Source organism: Papio anubis, chromosome 14 (assembly GCF_008728515.1).
Source record: "Papio anubis isolate 15944 chromosome 14, Panubis1.0, whole genome shotgun sequence".
NCBI lineage: Eukaryota > Metazoa > Chordata > Mammalia > Primates > Cercopithecidae > Papio > Papio anubis.
The window spans coordinates 22,959,572-22,980,245 of NC_044989.1; the positions used below are offsets into that span (position 1 = coordinate 22,959,572).

Consider the following 20,674-nt stretch of genomic DNA (forward strand, 5'->3'; position numbering starts at 1 on the left):
ACATGGGCACCCTTTGCCTCAGTGACTGCAGCCCAGGGAAAGCCATCTTCTGGCAAAGCAAAGTGGCCATTTTCACAGACATCTTATAAGTACATAAGCCAAACCCCAAACTGCTGAAAAATCCGTCTCCTGTCTTTTCACATTCCTGCAGCAATAGAAGTTCATTTTCTCATCATATACTGTAAATTACAGGCTGAAAAGGTGGGTCGCGTCTGATTTCAGCCTATAAATAGCTGATCTTCCTTCTCTTCCTCGGAGGGGCCATTCTCAACAGTGGCTTAGCTCAACGCATCCCCAGCAGAGGGACAAAAATGCAGGAATAGAAATCAAATCTCCCTCCAGTGAGCCCAGGGGCAGAACCCGGAGTTCTTCATGCCTCTGAATCAGAGAAGCCCCTACCCAGTGCACACATATTTTTCTATGAGGCAACATCTAGGTAAATCCACTTCCAGTCTCTCTTCATCTCTCTTACGCACCCCTTCTGCAAATAGCTCCCAGCACTGCCCCAGCATCTTGTAAAATAAAAATCAAAGCTGAGCAAATAATTTAAGACTCATGTTTAAACCTTTTCCAGGTCCCTGAATTCATTGCCTCTTAAAGTGAAATGCCTGTGCCAGAGGCTCCCAGGCCGTCAGGGATTACAGCACTTCCCCTCCCCACCAAGTATTTTGTTTAGCATTTAGGCAGCTCCTCACAGGGCACATGAAAGTTGGTTTTTAATCAATCGACAATATTATTTATCACCAGCCACATGCTTGACACTAAATAAATGTAAATGTGAACAGAAAACATGACTTTGTCTTCAAGGAGCACAGAGCCAAGCAGAATAGACACAACCCCCTCAGCGAAACAACAGAGAACAGAAGAAAACTGGGATTAAGTGTTCGATCAAGTGGAACAGACAGAAAGCACGGTAGGAGTCAAGGAGAGTGGTCTCTGAAGACAGAAGTTTCATGCTGGAGGGGCCCTGAACTGGCAGGCTTTGGAGAGATGGAGAAGATGGAAGGAAGCACTGAAAGCTGGGAAAAGAGCGTGAGCAAATGCAAGAAAGCAAAATAAACATCATGTTTCAGGACATGTGTCACCTGGATGTATTACATGCAGAAAAATGCATGGTCACTGTCATGGGCTGAGCTTTGACCTCTCCAAAATTCATGTATTGAAGCCCTAACCACTAGTACCTAGACTGTATTTGGAGACAAGGCCTTTAAAGAGGTGATTACAGTAAAATGAGGTCAAACGGGTGGTCCCTCATTCAGGATAACTCACATTCTTAGAAGAGATTACGACAAGGATAGGCACAGAGGGAAGACCCTGGGGAGACACAGAAGGAAGACAGCCATCTACAAGCCAAGGGAGAGGCCTCATAAGGAGCCAACCCTGCCAATACCTTGATCTGCCAATGCTTCTAGTAGCCAGGACTGTGAAAAGCAACTTTCTGTTGTTTAAGTCACCCAGCTTGGAATGCTTTGTTATGGCAGCCAGAGCAAACTAACATACTCAGGTTCTCTTGGCAAGAGGTCTCAGGAGGCAGCAGGGGGCTACCCCAAGAATTTAGGCACAAGGCCATCTTGGCCTGAACCAATGCAGACGTTGTGAGATCAGAGATGCTAACATGGGTGAAAGGGAATTTGAGGGTTCTGGAGACCTTGGCCACAGGTTACATACAAGGATGAAGGAGGGGGTGGAGGGGGGCATCTCTGAAATCTGAGAAAAAAGGACTCCAGGGAAGCAGGCTACTATTTCAGTTCCTAGGAGTGACCTTGTCCACAGAAACCAGGTGCCCTCTCTCTGCCCTCTCCCAACTCCCTGTCTCTGAGCAGCATGAGACACTCTAGGGTGCAGGATGCTGAGGAACTGGACTCCAATGCCCAGTGCTCCATGCTGACTCTCTAAAGCTTGGAGCATCTTTTTAGAAAAATAAATAAATAAATAAAAATAAACCTAAATCATAAATTAGCACCTGCTCCAGCACTTCTCTGCCCAGCTGAATCAGAAGAGATGGGAAGTCAGGGAAGAAATCGCTTCACAGGAAATCAGTTATTAAGAGACACTGGGAAGTAGAGTGTCTGCCTCTTCATTCAGTCTCTGAGATCCTGGGCTCCTCACTCACTCAGTTCTAAGAATCTTAGCTGCAATCACTGACAGCTTCAAACCCCAGACACAACAGCTCCTGCTGGAAGGAGAGAGTCAGTAAATGTGTACCATGTCTTGAGAGGAGTGCCTCCAGGGACATCCCTGACTTCCCAAGATACCTAACCAGCTAACACGGAGCTTACTCTGCAGGTACTAAGTGCCAGTCTCACACTGATGCATTTAATTCTCCAACAGCCCAAGGGCAGCAGTGCAAATTGTATCCCCAATGCAGTACCACTCTGCACCCATCAGAAGGGCCACAATAAAAAAGAAAATCCCAAAGGTTGGTGTGGACATAGAGCAGCTGAACATCTCCCTCACTGATGGTTGTACAACCATTGTGCAAAATTGTCCAGGAGCGTTCATGAAAGCTGAATGTACGTCTTACCTTATGTATTAGTCTTTCTCACACTGCTATAATGACATATCCGAGCTGGGAAATTTATAAAGGAAAGAGGTTTAATTGACTCACAGTTCAGTATGGCTGAGGAGGCCTCAAGAAACTCACAATCATGGCAGAAGGGGAAGCAAACGCATCCTTCTTCACAGGGCGGTAGGATGGAGAAGAATGAGAGCTGAGCAAAGGGGGAAACCCCTTTTAAAACCACTGGATCTTGTGAGAACTTACTATCACGAGAAGAGCATGGGGAAAACGGCCCCCATGATTCAATTACCTCCCACCAGGTCCCTCCCATAACACATGGGGATTATGGGAACTACAATTCAAGATGAGATTTGGGTGGGGACACAGCCAAACCATATCACCTTATGACCCCGCCATTTCATTCCCAGGTACACACTCAACAGAAATGTGTGCATAAGTGCACCAAAAGATATGTACGATAGCAGCACTGTTGTATCAGTACACTCCCAGATTAAATGAGAATGAATAACCACAATTATACACAACAATATGAAGGAATCTCAAGAACATGATGTTCAAAAAATAAGTTAAACACAAAAGACTATCTATTGTACTATTCTATCTATACAAAGCTTGCAAACAGGCAAAACTAAGTAATCCATGGCGTTAGAAGTCAGGTTAGCATTTATCCTTCGGGCGGGGAATAGTGTACCCTCTCCTACCCTGGAGGGATAAGGGAGGTTTCTGAGGTGCTAGTGACTGTTTCTTGAATGAGGTGTTGGGTGTATGTGTATGTATACTTTGTGAAAATTCAATCAACTATACACCTATATATGTGTACTTTTCTGTATGTATATTTCAATAACAAAATTTTCAAAATTAAAACCCCATATGATAGGAAAATTACTCTCTACATTGAGGAAAACAGGGCACACAGGACTAAAGTGATATTCCCAAAGTCAGAGTCATAATTTGAACCCAAGACACTGGCCCTCAAGCTTAGGTATTCAACCACTATTGTACATGCATCTTAGTAGCTGTTGTCTACTGACTCTTCTGCAAACCCTGTAGAACCCTAAGCACAGTGCTTGGTACTTAAAAGTACCAATCATGACTGTACTTGTAAAAGTACCAAGTCATGACCAGCATGACTACATGTCATATTTTGAATAAATCCCACTGGAAATCACTTTCAATGGGTAACATGATTTTCACAAGCCACAGCATGGCCACTGTGTAAGAGCCACATCAGAAGATAACTACATTTATATCTCAGACATCAGAAATGATGCTTTAGACCCAGAAATCATTTCTCACCCACCCCATCCCTCCTAGAAACCTCATAGCATGGACCAGCCCAGGCCCGCATTTCCTCTGGGTTGAACACTTCTACTGACAGTTGATGATGGACTCTCCTTCCAGGGGCCTTGGAAAACCGATTTTGTCCTGGCATTTAGAACGATATCTCTAGATCTCAGGGATCAATTCACAGGTCAGGTGGGTGCTTGAAGAATTTCAAACACAGAATTTGGGATGTAAAACCAGTAGAAATCAAATTGGATAATCTCTTTTCTGGAGAAAAGTGGGTGCCTGGCTCCAATCTGTTCACTCACACACTCATCCATTCAACGAGCAAATGGCTTCACACCCCAGCACACAAGGAGAATAAGCCCAGTCCACACCACTGTGAGCTCAAATAGGTTAGAGGAATCAGACATGGAAAACAGTGAACCTGACCTTTGTGAGCCTCAGACAGTTCCCTCCTCAAAGTGCTGCTGTGAGATTTCCATGAGGCAGTGCTGGAGACTGGCACACAGTAAGCCCTTTATCATTGTTAGCCATTATTATTATTATTTGTAATAACATGTTGCAGAAGTATTTGGGGGTTTCACTGAGGATCAGAAGAGATCGTGGTCAGTTAAGCTGGTGCAGGGTGACCAGAGAAAGCATCATAGCTCTGATGCTCAAACAGGCTACTTCTTAGTGGAGCATTGCAAGGGCATCAGGGGGCCTTCCTGCCTGGAAGACTGCCTCCCACCTGCCCCAGGCCTCATACCTCCTCCTTCCACAGAAAACAAGGGAGATCAGAGTATTCAGGATATCTCTGTCCACTCAGCAGAGGCTCCAGCCTCCAGGCACCTGCCCTTCAGCGAGATTGGTGCCCCAGGTCCAGTTGCTCACCATCAAGCCCCTCATCTCATTCCACTAAGCAAAGCCCCTGCTGCCGCACCTCCAGCTCAGCTCCCGCATGTCCTCTCCATCCAGGACCACTGTGACTTTGCAGAGTCAGACCTGGATTTCTGCTCAGAGGCTGAAAGTGACCACTCCACACCCCAAAGAGCTCCCTCCCCCTTCCTCCCCTCACAGGAACCAGTCCTCCCCGCTGGGGTTTTCTGACACCCAGGACTGGCTTCTCAGCAACTTCCCTGTGACCCAGAGAGGCTTCCCAGCTGGACAGAGCCCCAAGCAGAGTCAGATCATCTGGGGAGCTTGTCTCCCCCTCCCAATCTCCCAGGGGAGAAAAAAATTATGCCTGTCAAAAACGTGATAGAACTGTCAAAAGTATACCCAAACAGCTATATACAATGTGATCGCCGAGTCACAGTTCCATTTGTTCCGTGACAGTGTAAAAATAACAAAATTTCCACAAGATGGAAAATAAAAACAAAGAAAGTACTCCAACAGTGTTTGAAAACAATGTCTAAACAAAAGTCCCCTTTTACCTCCTCAGCAGCCCCAGAGTGGTAGCCCCTATCCAGTGACATCTCCTTCCTGTTCTCCCTCTCAGCCCACTTCCTCCTTCTTGTCCGGTCTCCTTCCTTTCTTTCTCTTCTACCTGGGCCTTTTTTCCATACCTAGCACAGACAGGGGACAAGAGACCTCAACCACCTGAATCTGAGAACAGATCCAGACATTGCCCAGTCTCCCTCAAGTCAGCTTTGCCTGTGCAAACTCACAAGCAACCAGCCCAAGAAGACACCCAGACCATGCAGCTGTAGGACTTTCATATTTAAGTTGGCTAGAAAGAAAACTGTGGGTGGGGGTACTCTTCTAGAAGCCACCAAGAGAAAATTCCCCAGAGCTAGGTCCCCATTCTCTGTGATCATATCTGCTACAGCACTGATCATCCAGGGCTGTCTGCTCTCCAACTAAACCTCGAAGTATGTGACGTGATCAATCTTTGCTTCTCCATCCCACATCCCAGTCCAATTTTTGCCCAAGAGGAGGAAGGAGCTGGAGAAATATTTATTAAATGACTGAACAAATGAATAAGGGCTGCCATGAATGTATGAATTGATGAATGCCTAGATCACAGGGGAAAGATGATTTGAATATTTACCTTTAATGCTTATCTGTATCAAAATAATCCATGCACGTGGTCTAAATAAAGCTCACATAGAGCTAACACTTCAAGGGGAAACAGCCGTCTCCTTCTTTACTTCTCCCCATCACCCCCACCAGTTCTGGTCTCAAGAGATAACCACTCCCATCAATTTGACCTGTTTCTTCTCATATATAACTTCATATACCTTGATTTGTCCATTTTAAACATTATGCATTGATTTCCTTTCATGCTGGATAGGGATTTAATGATCACATACCCTCATAACCTCCCTTCTCCTCCTCCCAACCTCCCATAAAAGGTACACAGAATAGGTTATTAAATCAAGAATCAGTAATTTTGTTGTTGTGACAGTATTTGCATTATTTGCAAACAGCCTTTGCTGCTAAGACAGATAGTGAGTCATGCCTTCAAGGGGTAGATCATGGTACTGGGACTCCAAGCCCTTCATACACAGCTATCAACCAACCCTGTATTTTCGGGTCCACAGCTTACTCCTGTCTCCCCTGAGGCTCTTCATCTCCAGCTCCTGAACCCTTTTCCCAGAAGAGCAAACTGGTCCACTTCTCATTGGTATCATCCTTTGCAGACACTTAAATTGCAACGCCTCTACTTAGTTTAATTAGTTACCACTTCATTTAGTTTCTGTTTTCCAAATATTGTTGTAATTACTCATCTACTGTTACCTCCATTTCTAGTCTCTTTAGCCTCATAGCATTATAACACTTTTATTCCCTTACTAGCATTTTAGTGGTGTTTCAAGAGGGAGAAAAGAAAAATACATGTGGTCAATCTACTTATGCTTAAAGTAGAACAAACTGTTATAGAAATGGACAGTTACGCAGTCAGTGTTGAATGGCTAAAATCATTTCCGTGATAGTTTCAGCAGCCTTTTCAAGGTGGAAAGTTGTAGTGTATACTGTGGTATTACTCTCAGATCCTCCTCTTATGACAGAGGCATTCATTCCCCCAGTGACTGGAACTGTGATGAGTTGAGGCTTCTGTGTTCCTAGGGGTAAGACAGACAGGTGGCTAATAAGGGTATTGCATAACTTATACAATCCAAAGAAAAAAGGTGGTGGGGGTGGGGGAGGTGATCAGGAGGCAAGTTGCCCTGATTTAAAAAAAAAAAAAAAAAAAAAAAAAAAAAAGGAATGATCCCTTGACCAGCTTCTAGACCTAAGCCAACTCTCAGACCCATAGCCCATTGACTAAAGGAAAGGCCGTGTCCCCAGGAGGAAGGGCCCTAAAACTACACGACAAGTTTATATAGTAACAATTCTCCCAAGGAAAGGACTAGCAGGAAAACCATACCTTGGAGCAATAAGATTACTCAGACATTTCAAAGACTATGAACACACTCCAAGTTGCAATTGATATGCAGGGAACTGAAGTGGATTCCAAGGTCCCCTGTTAGAGCAGGAGGAAAAGACACCATGGGAAGTTAACAGCACGTTCCAGTAGAAGAATCACAGCATAGTCATCTGGGGTTCTGGGACATGGCCATGCCATCTGCTCCCAAGAACCACACACTGCTCAGAAAGTAGTTCCTGGCACAATACTGGACCTTGGCTGAGACAAGGAATGTGATTCTCATGTGTTAAGTAGACCATGCGGGCCAGGTGTGGTGGCTCACGCCTGTAATCCCAGCACTTTGGGCGGCTGAGGCAGGCAGATCATGAGGTCAAGGGATTGAGACCATCCTGGCCAACATGGTGAAACCTCATCTCTACTAAAAATACAAAAATTAGCTGGGCATGGTGACATGCGCCTGTAGTCTCAGCTATTTGGGAGGCTGAGGTAGGGAGAATCATTTGAACCCAGGAGACGGAGGCCACAGTAAGCCAAGATCGCACTACTGCACTCCAGCCTGGCAACAGAGAGAAACTCCGTCTCAAAAAAAAGAAGAGGACCATGGGGGCAGAAACACACACCATGACTGGCTTCTGTCAGACCCTCTGAGTCCAAAGGTCAGGTGGGCCCAGCAGCAATCCCTAGTGAGATCAAAGTGACACATCTGGGCCTGGGCACAAACAGAGCCAAGGGGCACAGGACACTCCATGAGCAGATAGCTCCAACCCCTGTCACCCACCACTGTTGCCTTGGTGCTGATCCTTCAGCCTATGCCCACAGCCCCATGAGGGGTCCTTATGACGTGCAGATGGAGGCTGAAGTCAGCCCTGTTCACTCTTGGGTCAGCTTCACAAGCCAGGGTCAAGCAAACGGGCTGCTGCAGTGCCACGCATCTCCACTAGGGGCGGTCCTCGCCCAGAGCCCACCTCTCTCAGGCTCCTCAGATGACCGGATGGTAGAAAATAAGGGCAAATACGGTCCTTTTAGTTTCCAGAAAGACTTGAGCTAACCAAATAATGACCAAAGGACCCCATTTTCACTTCAGAGTGCTCTGGGCAGAGAGCCATGATGCACCCACCCTGAGAAATACACGATGACTTTTTAAATTAACCATGAATTCATTTATATTATCAAGAAGAAAAGAGGTTTCATTCTCAGCCACAGGAAAGCTGATTGGTGGACACTCCTTCACTACCGCAATTATAAAAGAAAACTTAAGCTCAGTGAGGATGGCCTGACAGCTTTACCGAATCCTCCAGAAACTCAAATGGAGTTTGAACAGTGTGCGGGGCGGGGAACTAATTTACCCGAAGGAAACACAGGAAATATTAACCCTACACAGGGTGCAGACAAAGCAATACTCAGCAAACCAGTGAGCGCGCCTCCACGTTCCTCGTGGGGTGGAGGCTGCCATGCTGCAGGCTCAACATGGTGTCGATGTGTGAACGACCAATTTCCCATAATCAGACAAAAAGATAAATGGGGTCAGAGGAGAGGCATGAGCAAAGGTTTACATACAACAGACTCTTCTTTTTCTTTTCCCTTCCACCTCTGCCAAAAGCAGCCCTCTACCTTTCTCCCAGAAACTCAGCACAAAACTTTGGTGTGTTCTCCTACTTCATCACACCAACATCGGATTACTCCCATAAACCAGCAGATCCCAGGTCTGAAAAGTTCTGTGCTCCATTCCCTCAGCCTCGTCCCTTCTCCCCACCTCACATATACAGGGATTCCATTATTGTCCCAAAGCAGAAATGGGATAAATGCTCATGTATCTCATTTCCTCTGCCTGGGCCTAGGAGAAGACTTCATTTCCCAGCCTCCCATGCAGTTACATTGGAGCCAAAGGATGTGGGCTGTGAGCAGAAATTAAATATTGGATTTGCTGTCCTGGTCATAAACCTCCCTCCATAATTGCTCACACTGTCTCTTCCTCTTATACAACAACTGTGGAAGCCACATATTGTAAATGGCAGCAGGACAAGATGGAGCAAGTATGGATCCTTCCAGAAGAGCCTCCCAAACTATATCAGATTGAGACTGAGTGAGAAAGAGAACTTTTTTAGGTTAAGTCACTGAGAGTTGAGGGCTCCTCATTGCAGCCACATAGCATAGCATTTCCTGACCAACACAGATCTCTCCATCTTACCTGGATAACCCTAGTCACTAACAAAGATTCCTTCTCAGCTCACTTTGGACATTAGCTGGTTAAACTAACTAGGATTTCAAGAGTATATGAAACTCTACCCTAAAGCTAAACTTCACTAGATATTCTTCTGGCCTAATGTTAAGATGTGAAGACTAGAGATTTTTATGTGAACATAGTCCCAAGGATGGTCCACAATAACCACAGAATATAAATGTTTTATTTTATATTTAGTGGCATTTCAGCCATTGAACTGGACATGCTCAGCTATCTACTTTAAAAAAGTTTTAATACTATTGTGTTCTACATGACATACAAAGTATGCATCACCTGATTTCACTGTAAGAATGATTGCCACAACCTGTCCCTTTACGAATGTGCTTCCAAGACTGATGTTAAAATCAATCAGTCACTATGGAAATTCAATCAGTCAGAACTGGGCACTCTGAACTGCTCACACACAGTCTTTGTCTACACTCATTTTCAGAACTCAATACCTTAGCTGTAGTATTAATTAATGACACACTTTGTAAACAGCAAAGATCAATTGAAAACTTATCCATAATCTGTGGCTAACAATAAAATAATACTCATCTCAAGAATGCCAAGAGCATTTGAAAAATCACAACAAGCCCAGAAACTTGGGTTCAGACACAGGGCCATGGGAGGGAGAGATGATAGTGGTCAAAGTGGTCAAAGGTAAGGGGGAAGTGAAGCAGGCAGGCTCGCTTGGGACAGATGGAGACAGCAGAACAATTGGTGTGCACAACGCCAGAAATAGAAAGTATGTGTTGTACCCCTCCCACCTCCATGATGGGACAGCAGATGAAGCAACAGATAAAGCAATAGATAATCAGAGGTTGGAAAGATGGAGACCCACGTCATGCAATGGCAAGACATTCTGAACTGTCCTCTGCCATTACTAGAGGAACAGACTGAGTCCCTACTTAAGGAAAGTGGTTGAGGAGAGCCAGAGTTTAAGAAGGAGGAAAAGAAAGATATCAGCTCAGAAAAAACAATGGCTGGTTTGCAATCCAAAATGAAAGTGAATAGAAAGGATCCAGAAATTAGGGCCCAACTGCTAAACCCCACACAGTAGCAGATAACACTGAAAACTGCCTTAAGCAACTAAGGTCTTTTAAGGCTTCTTAGTCAAGCAGCAAAGAGTAAATCAAGAATGATTGTTTGCTTTCCGCCCAAGCCTATTGTTTTAGATGGTGTCAAGATAGCTTCCATTGAGCTAAGACAGAGGAATGAAGAAAAATAAGCAAATTAATAAGCCTGGCTTAATAATTATATTTAGGAAAAAAAAATTTGGGTGAAGTTATGGACATATTCAACTGTTTACAAACCTGTTGAGTTTTTGACAAAACTGTATTACCAAAGAAACTATAATCCTAGCCTTTAAAAAAACTTATGATTATTAAATAACCCTCAAGCCACTTCATCTTACACCAAGAAGAAATAAGCAAGATATGCCCATGAAAGATGAAAGGGAAAAACCTCCCAGTGCATGGAGACAGGGGCCATGGGAATAGTGGACAAGAAGTTCCTCCCAGAGAACAGAATCAGGGCTGATCAAGAAACTTCCCCCAGCTGTGCAGGGGTGTTCAGCATGGGCCAGTGGCTACTGCGTCTCCCGTTCCTCATTGGTGAATGGAGGGTCCTCACCCTCTACTGCTCCACCACTGTCACTGGGTTGGTGTGGGGCAAGGGCAAGTTGCACGTCTTTTGGTTCATTGGTTACTGGGTCACAGTGAGCCATATCCAGACCTGATGGTTCAAGTTCCTGGAATTTTAACTGGATGCATGAATTGGACATTGGGGAGGAGGAGTAAGGATGGTCCAGGTATGAAAAGAGGGATGTGGAAAGACCTTGGGTATCCAGAGGACAGATTGTGGCAGTGACTGCTAGCTGTCCTCCAATGCATGCTGCCCCGCCACAGTAGGGAAATGTCACTGGGAGGCAGCTGTCACTAGGGGCTGCATTTCCCAGCTCCCCCCTTGCATTTGTGTGTGGCCACTCTTGCATTTAGATGTGTTCCCACTCTTCCCAAAGGAATGTGTATGGAAGTGAGTGTTTTCATCTCCACTCTTCTTTTCTCCTTCAGCCAGCCGGAAGCAGAAGACTCCAAAGTCTTAGGCAATGGTGGAGCCTGGAGCTAAAACATATCTGGATCCCTGAACCGCCATTTGGAAGAATGTCTTCTGCCAATCAGGAGCACCCAAAGTAGATTGTTCCATAGATTAGAAATAAACCTATTGAGTTAAGCCATTGAAATCTGAACAGCATGTAAAAAAGCTAGAGTTACTTTAACCAATACACTAACAGACTATTTGAAGCAATGTCTTCTAATTTCTGCGTTTATGGCATACTTTCAAATGTGAGAATTTTTGCCAGCACAATTGAAGGGACCACATTCCACATAAATGATCACACTACTCACTTCAGCATTGTGTTACTGCCTGAGTGCATCGATTTACTTGTCTTTTACATATAAAGGAAGCAAAATTCCTGCATTTGTGGAGAGCATGTGATCTCCCTGTGGCATAGATGTGTAATGACGCTATCACTCTCGCAACACATTCTACCACAGCTATGCTGGGTCACGAGACCCATTCAGCTCATCATCCCATTCCTGTCTCCACCAGATTGGGTTGTCACAAAAGTTAATTTTACACACTGCTCAATATTCTGGCTGCTCACATGTAAGGGTTCACAATTCCCTCTCTAGTATCTCCAGGGCACACTGGTGGAGAACTACTGGTTCAAAGGTTGGAAATACTAGAGTACAAAATACATTAGCCCCCATGAGTTTCTTCAAGTCCAGGGAGACAGGGTCTCAATGAATAATTTCAGCTAGGTTAATTCTAGCTTTCACTCGTACAGAAAAGTATTTCTGCAAAGGTCAATCTTGACCTTATGGCTCAAGGTGAAGAGAGGCTGAAATTTCTATTTCTATTTCAGAATGTTAGGTGCCCCTGGAGTGAAGGAGGCGGAAATTCACTACAACGCCGACAGCTAAAATGAAACAGACAGCAGCCTGTGGTGGTGCAAGCATAAAATCAACAAACATCAAAAGGTGAATTTAAAAAATCACCAAATGCATCAATAACTAAATACATACATACTAGGAATCAAACCATGCATACATGTCACAGTCCACATTAACTGACTTCACCTTTCCAGGATATTCTTGCCCAGGAAGGTAAAAGTTGTTCAAAGCAACAACTTTCTGAAAGCGTCAACTTTCAAATAGAAAGCATCAAATGGCAGTTTATACTCTAAGACTCTTGAAACCCTTCTCCTCAAACTCTTCAAACACCTTGCTGTGGTTATGCATTTTAAACTATTAGATCATGATTCTTACCCAGTCCTAATGAAGCTTCCACGTTGAAAGGTCTACCTTAAATCAGATTGCAAGATGGCGGTAAATATTCCAACTTTGCTCTTCCTGCAATGAGACATGTCCAGATTCTGTCAAGCTGGGGCTCGCTTATCATGAACTAAATGCTTACATCCCCTTCAAATGCATATGTTGAAGCCTAACCCCCAGTGAGACAGTATTTGGAGGTGGGACCTTTGGGAGGTATTAGGTTGGTGCAAAAGTAATTGCGGTTTTTGCTGCTTTCAATGGTGAAAACCACAATTACTTTTGCACCTACCTAATAATGATGCCATGAAGGTGGAGCCCTCACGAATGGGATTAGTGCTTTGTGTTTTGTGTTTTTTTGTTTTTGTTTTTGGTTTTGGTTTTGTTTTTTTTTTTTGAGATGGAGTCTCGCTCTGTCACCCAGGCTGGAGTGCAGTGGCATGATCTCGGCTCACTGCAACCTCTGCCTTCCAGGTTCAAGCGATTCTCCTGCCCCAGCCTCCCAAGTAGCTGGGATTGCAGGCGCCCACCACCACACCCAGCTAATTTTTTGTATCTTCAGTAGAGATGGGGTTTCACCATGTTGGCTAGACTAGTCTTGAACTTCTAACCTCGTGATCCGCCCACCTCAGCTTCCAAAGTGCTGGGATTATAGGCGGGAGCCACCATGCCTGGCCGGTGTTTTTTTCAAGAAGAAATAGGGGAGCACTTGCTTCCTTTTACTTTGCCCTCTGCCATGTGAGGACACAATGAGAAAAAGGCCATCTGCAAACCCAGAAGAAAACCCTTACCGGACACTGGATCCGTCAAGCACCTTGATCTTGGACTTTGCAGCCTTCAGAATTGTGAGAAAAAAAGTTTGCTGTTTAAGCCACTCAGTCTATAATATGTGTGTTATAGCAGCCTGAACTAAGACACACAGTCAGCAATAAACTCAGCTTTGCATATCAGCAGTTTGTTGTGGTGATATTGGGGGAAGCCAGCATTTGATAACCCATATGTACATACATTCTGGTCCTGTTTCCATAATTAAATCACTGGGTATCCTAGGGAAAGTATCTTAACCTCTCTGTTTACTCACAATAAATCTGGAGATGCTAGATAAACACATTCCACTTGCTTTTTCAGACAAGTCTAAGCATGACATACTATGGCCTGAAGCAAAAAATAATAATAATAATAACCCTTCAGCATCACAGACATCTTTATCAGTGAGACCAGTCAGTCACTAAATCCTTTGAGGATTCTTGTAAACATCACTACAAAACAGACATATGCATTCACTCTGGTCAACCAGGAAACAAAAACCACTTAAACAGAGAAAGAGTCAAAATTGGAAAGAGGTTTGGATGACAGGGAATAAAAAATTAAGAGTTATGTTAAGAGGAGAAATCTAAAATATTACCAGTAGAGTAAGAGAACCTTTTCAACAGTTTTATAAACTGAGCAATCATTTTTTTCCCCATGGCCAGCATATTGAAGCTAATGGTAAAGGCGTTAATTTATCATGAGATTTTTAAAGATCTCTCTTGTCAGTAATGAAATAAACACGTGATAGGGTAGCCAGACAGTTATTGTTTATAGGAAGGTTATTATAATAATTAAGATTAATAGCAATTACTTGTCATGTTTGTGGATTTTTTTTCCTTGGGAAATAACTGTAGCCATATTAAATAACTAATTAACACATCTCTGTGTCTGGCTAAGACTACATGGATTCACAAGCTCTCCCATATTCTCTAGTGCTCGACAGCCAAATAAATAAATCAGCACTGCAAAACAACCAGCTCACATTTTGAAAGGAAACTTCAAAATTAAACCAGTTACTAGATCAGTGATGGGGGCCTAACATAAATGGGGATCTAACATCAAGACTTTCTCCTGTTCATGTTCTTTGGAACCTTGGTGAACCCACTAATGGCTGACAAAACGTAGATCCCAGATCTCATTGCTTGTTTGCATGTTTCTGTGTATGTACATAAATAAATATATATCTTGAGTGTTATATATCTTATATAATAACCTGGATAATTTTATCTTCACACAAAATGAGATTTTTTACTCTTCAGTCACAGAACTATAAGAGAAATCTTAACGCCTCAAGTATTAAAGACTTAAAGCTATTTTTATTGAACATTTTTCAGAGCAGCATGAAAATGGATAGGAAAGGAATGTTTCCTCATATTAGAATTCTTTTTTTTTTTTAAGGGGGCCTTACCACTTATACAGCTTAATACTGAGGGAGGGAAGGGAGGTCAAGGAAATCACTTATCCTCTCCCAAAAAACGCAGTGGGTCCTTCCAGGAAACACTTGAGGCCCTGTGCGGTGTCTTCACAAGGGAGGTAGAGAAGCAGGCAGGGCCTGCCTGTTAATGAACAAAAGCAGATCATGTTTGCAAATGAAGAAAGACTTGGTGGAACAGGGAAAGGAAGCATCTGCTCACTCCCAGATAACCCCTTCCTACAACCCCAGGCCCACAGCTAAATCAGCACCGCGGGCAGGAAAGCGGCCATTGGCCAAGGCTGGAGACAAACTGGATAGTGGGGACCCCTGTGGTCCAGGGCAGGCTCTCCCCCTCCCCACCTGGCCGTTACGCTTGGCCTGACATACCTCCTTTCTATTCTCCATCCCTCCACACACACACAGAGAGAGAGAAAGAGAGAGAGAGAGACAGCTATCCCCTACAAAAGTACATAGACTTCCACTTCTCTCTGAACCCTCATTCTCAAACTGGTCAATCATATTCATTCCACAATAAAAGCGTGTTTATGTAGACAAGAGGAGGAGAGGAAGGAAAGATGGGAAGAAAATAAAGGGTATTTACTGAGCCTTCTTCGAACAAGGCTCAGGGCTTGGGCTCCAGGCTCAGATGAAAATGACAAAGACACAGCCCCTGACTGTCAAGACGCCAACATGGAGTGGATGGATAGATGCTGTAAGAGAACTGCCTTCTCAGCCAGACAACACCTAGCACTTTGCAAGTTCTGCTCCAAGAAAGACTCTTGAGAGGGGGCTGGTGTGAAAGGGCAGACCATTCGCCAACTTTGCCTTCCTTAAGGGCCCCTCGCTCTGGCCACATCACCCCTGAGCCTCCAAAGCTGCTGGTGTCACCAGGATAGGCAAACACTCTCCCCTTGGCTTCTCCAAGCCCAGCTGAAACAGGGTGGAATTTGCAAAACAACTCCACTATATGCTGGAACAAAGGGAGGTAAATATGGAGGGAGAGAATGGGAACCTAAGACGGAAAAGCTCACATACCCCAGCAATCAGACCCCCTGGTAACTCACTCCCAGGGCACTTCTGGGCCACTCCCACTCTCTAACCAGTGCACAGCCTTGACTGGGCTCCTGCTCCCGGTTCCTGGCCTGTCTTCTCCTGGCATGAATCATCTTGCTTCCCAACCTCTTCGCACTCTTGATTCTTTCAACCCCAAGGCTAGAACAACCCTCAGTCTGTGAGTTGCCTAAGGGCCCCATGTGCTTTGAGCATTTCACCACACAGAATTATGATGGGCAAGAGGCATGATTTCCCCTTAGGATAAAGCCCACCCATTATGTACAGGAGATGGCCTGGTTCCCGAAGAGCCACACTGTCCTAGAGCTTTAACCAGCATCCACCCTGGAGAAACAGACAGGCAAGGGAGCAGGGTTCACTTCCAGCTTCACACGCACAACACGGCAAGACGAAGCAAGTGAACAGCCATGGAGCTCAGAGGAAGGAGAACCTTCTGGGAGAAGCTAACATTTGAGCCTGCTTTGGGCCCAAGAAGGATTTCTACAGGCAGAGATAAAGGGGAGGGGTGGCAAATAAGTGAGAGATAAAGAAGTATGAACAGAGGAATGGTGATAGAAAGGCCAGAGGTGTTAACAAGTTTAAGGGTCCAGAAGGAAAAAGAAATTCCAGCATGCTGCATAGAACACAGGAGTGAAGATGGAACACCTTCTAAAACCAGGGTGAGTTTGTCATGGAATTAAGTACTGAGGCCTCCAGGGTGGCTCACGGGTGTGGACCGACACTCCTGCCATGAGGCTCCTCAAGGAGGCAGGGCAAGTGCATGTGCAACTGGGTACCAACAACGGGTGTTCAGAGGAGAGTATGAGCACAAGATGAAGAGCTGCATGTCAGCAACACAGGGTGACAGCTGTGACTGGGAGAATTGGTGAGGTCATCAGGCAGAGTGTGCAGAGGGAAATGGGTATTAAGCAGAGGACAGAACCCTGGAGAACCCTCATTTACAAGGAACAGGCTGAGCAGGTGATGAAGGACCAGGAGAATGAATAGTGAAGGTAGGATGAAAGCCAGAAGGCTGAGGAGCTCAGAAAGATGGAAGGAGAAAACTCAGCAAGAAGTCCCACTTGGATGTAACTGGCTCCAGTGTCTCCCCCAATCTATCCTCCAATCTGACATCGCATTAATCCTCTGAAAGTGCTGTGCGACCATGACATCAACCTACTGCGAATGCCTTAAAAGACAACCCACCTAGACTCTCCACTTTAGACTCTGGCATTAAGGTTCCTCATGAACTGAGTCTCGCAAAACTCTCCCCCTCCATCCTGTCACTGCTCCCACACAGAATGCTCTAGCGAAATCATACTATCCTGTTTCCTCGACATTCCCCCTACTTTCTTGCTGCCACTATTTTGTTCATGCTGTTTCATCTTCTGCAATGCCTTTCCTGCCTGCCTATCTGGCCTATGAGAGAAGTTAGTGAGCATGCTCCCTTGGATTTGTCTTATGACTCCATCAATACTTAAGTCACCCAGAAGCCGACAGGCATGTACACTATATCATGATCGGGACAGGCATGGCCAGATGGACCAGCCTTTTCTCTGATCATCTTGGTTAGATATTGGCCAATTGATGGCCAATCGCTAGGACACGAGCTAACACAGCCAGCTGGACACACAGAGATGCGAGCAGATGAGCTCATGCCCTACAACCATGGTAATCTATGTGCTTGTTGCAGCCCCAGAACAATGGTTCCCCAGCAGCTTTAAAAAATCCCGTTGACTGTTCTCTGGGTCTTTGTTGTCTCTTTGGGTGGAAGAAGCCTATTCGGCATCTGCAGGAGCTGGCTCAGGGATGCTTGGGCTATTGCCTGAAGAAATCAGAGCCCTCCTGCAGAATGCTTGGAGATGTCCCAAGGTGAGGCCCAGTATCCGAATTAATAAAAAGCAAGTATGACTGCATTGCTCTGGACTCTGTCACAGCCTGGGAATCCTTATCAAACAAATACCAGCGTGGGAGGAGAGGTCACTGTGGATATCCCAGTGCTAACATTCAAACGTTAATAACTTTACCGCGTAGATTAATTTTAAATGTCAGGCCACGGTGCTGTGTAAAGCTAAGGAGCATGGGAAATAACGCACATTTTCAGGCTTCCTGACAACACCAGCACATTCCGTATCTGGTTGCTCGTGGAGTGGGCAGGATCAGAGGAGAGGAGGGCGTTTCCTTAACAGTTGCTACCCCTGCAATGCAAACACAAGGAATAAATGGCATCAGAACGCGTCGACTGCCTAGTTTCTCAACCAGGAAAATGGCCGAACTGACAGTAATGAGATTTCACACAGAACCGCAAGGCTGTGCGAGGTCTGAGACCTTGCCCAGAATATCAGGTTCCAAGCCCAAACAAATGTGTGTAACTTGGTTAAGAGCCCCTGGAAAATGGCATTTGTAATGGAAACACTGGTAACACACAGCTGCTGATCCCGCCTGGGTTCAGGAGGCAGAGTTGGTCGGGGCTGCTGGAGGATGTTCAGCACAAGGAGGGGAAAGGAAAAAAAAAGGGGCAGCCCTAGCCCAGGAAAACGCTTGAAAGGAAAAGGGATGCAAAGCAGAGACTGCAGAGGAACAGGGAGGAAGGAACAGATGCTACACACAAAACCCACCCAGGGCTGCCAGGATTGCAATTAAAAATTCACATATTTTGGACTGAAATTCTCATATTTTAAGAGAACTTGGGCAAAACCCTCCTTCCACCAATATTAGCAATGCAAAACCGGCAGTCAAGACAGACCCAAATTATCATCCATTTTGCAAAAAGGATGAAAATTGTGTAGCTGAGAGTCCAAAATCCTTCCATGAAATAATCATTGGAGCGCACCTGGCAGCCCTTGGCCCCGCCCCCTGGTCTCCAGGGACCCGGGACAAAGCCTGCTCCCCACAGGGCACCGGGCCCCAGATCTAGAACAGTCGAGGTGGCCACCAGTTACTAGGCGTTCTCAGGATTCTTTTTCAGTTTGAGAGGCCACCCTGATTTGGATAAACGTGCGTACCGAACTCAAGAGGCACTAATACCACGGTGCGATGAAGTGAAAAGGCAAACACGCGCAGTGCCAGATCTCCCAACACAAACATGGTCCCAAGCCTGGCGCACCTGGATTGGGCTTGGGATTTTTAAGCCAACAAATAGGGTGGGAGACAGGGAAAGAGAGGGCCAGGAAGAAAAACCACAGGCTCCCAGAATCCAAAGGAAAGTGGCATCCTCGCCCGATGAGCAGGGTCTGGCGCGAGGCTGAGCACATAACAGCCAGTAAGTCTCTGCTGAAGGATGCCTGAAATCTTCGCGGTTCTACCTCCAAAACGAATCCCGACTATGTCTCCCGCCTCCTCCCTACCGTCATTCTCCCTACTCCAGCCTTCTTCCTCCCTGCCTCCAGAGTGATCTTCCATAAATACCCATCTCATTCTGTCACTGCCATGCTTAAAAGCCTCAAGTGGCCACCACCGCAAACAGAATTAACTTCCAGCTCTAGCCAGGCTCTCTGGGGACTAGTTGGAGATGGCAGCCCCCACAGGGTAGGCTAGCACAGAAAAGGTAGGGAAGCACGATGCCCGATGAGGGGGAAACAGTCTTATCAAATAATAACAATACATTTATACACATAAATATTATAGTTAGTAAAGGAATATGAATGCAAGTGTAATATGAATATAAATGCATTCTGAATTCCACGCGGCACATGGTAAGGCCCAGCTGGAGTCCTTTAGTCACAGGATTCAAGAAGGGATGGGCCTTGGCAATACTCATGTACCTGATGCAAAGACCAGGGGCTGCTGTGAAGGTGTCAGGATTGCCAGCAAGTGCCTGTCTCTCTCACCAGGGTGCCAGGGCTTCCAAGAAGTAGCTGAGACCTAAGGAGAGTAGAGGCTTCTGTGTGTTGGCCCTGAGCTCACACATCATAAGTTCAAACTCAGCCTACAGTTTCCCACTTGTAAGAACTCGGGCAAGTCACATAATCTCTCTGAGCCTCAGTTTCCTCACCTGCAAAATGGGATCATAAGAGCACCTACTTCATAGGTTTGTTGGCAAATATCAAGGAGATAATCTACATAATGTTTTTAGTTCACTGCCACAGGACTCAATGTTCTCTATTGTTTTTAGAAATGCCCCCAAGCCATACGGGAGGCTAAGATTAGAGGATCACCTAAGTCTGGGACATTGAGGCTGGGAGATCAAGGCTGCAGTGAGCCATGATCACATCACCGTACTCCAGCTTGGGGGACAGAGTGAGATGCTTTCTTGGAAAAAAAGAAAAGAAAAGGAAGAAAGAAAGGAAGTGAGAGATAAAGAAAGAAAAAGGAAGGAAGGAAGGAAGGAAGGAAGGAAGGAAGGAAGGAAGGAAGGAAGGAAGGAAGGAAGGAAGGAAGGAAGGAAGGAAGGGGAGAGGAGAGGAGAGGAGAGGAGAGGAGAGGAGAGGAGAGGAGAGGAGAGGAGAGGAGAGGAGAGGAGGAAAAAAGACAAATTTGAGACCAAGATCAAAAGGAGGAAAATCCCACCCAAGGTCACCTGGTGAGCTGGTGACAGAGCTAGGGCCACAGCTCAGCTCCTGATTCCCCACACCAGATTCCTTCCCTTTGCTGCAAAGCCAGAGGCAGAAACATCACATCAGGAGCCAGGAGATAATAAACCTAATTGGGCCATTAGGACCAGTCACTTCCCTCTACATCGAGC

General features: G+C 45.4%; 1 long non-coding RNA gene across 3 annotated transcripts; it reads right to left on the reverse strand.

Moving 5' to 3' along the window:
- Positions 1-2,818: 2,818 nt before the first annotated feature.
- On the reverse strand, positions 2,819-20,230 carry LOC103876787. Of its 3 annotated transcripts, none has more exons than XR_001893927.3 (4): positions 18,737-20,230; positions 18,087-18,188; positions 7,158-7,253; positions 2,819-6,852 (listed from the first exon to the last, which is right to left on the reverse strand). It is a non-coding gene; the product is annotated as an uncharacterized LOC103876787 (long non-coding RNA). The 3 variants fall into 3 exon arrangements; XR_002516562.2 differs by lacking the exon at positions 18,737-20,230 and adding an exon at positions 18,609-18,695; XR_002516563.2 differs by lacking the exons at positions 18,087-18,188; positions 18,737-20,230 and adding an exon at positions 12,714-12,939.
- Positions 20,231-20,674: the final 444 nt, after the last annotated feature.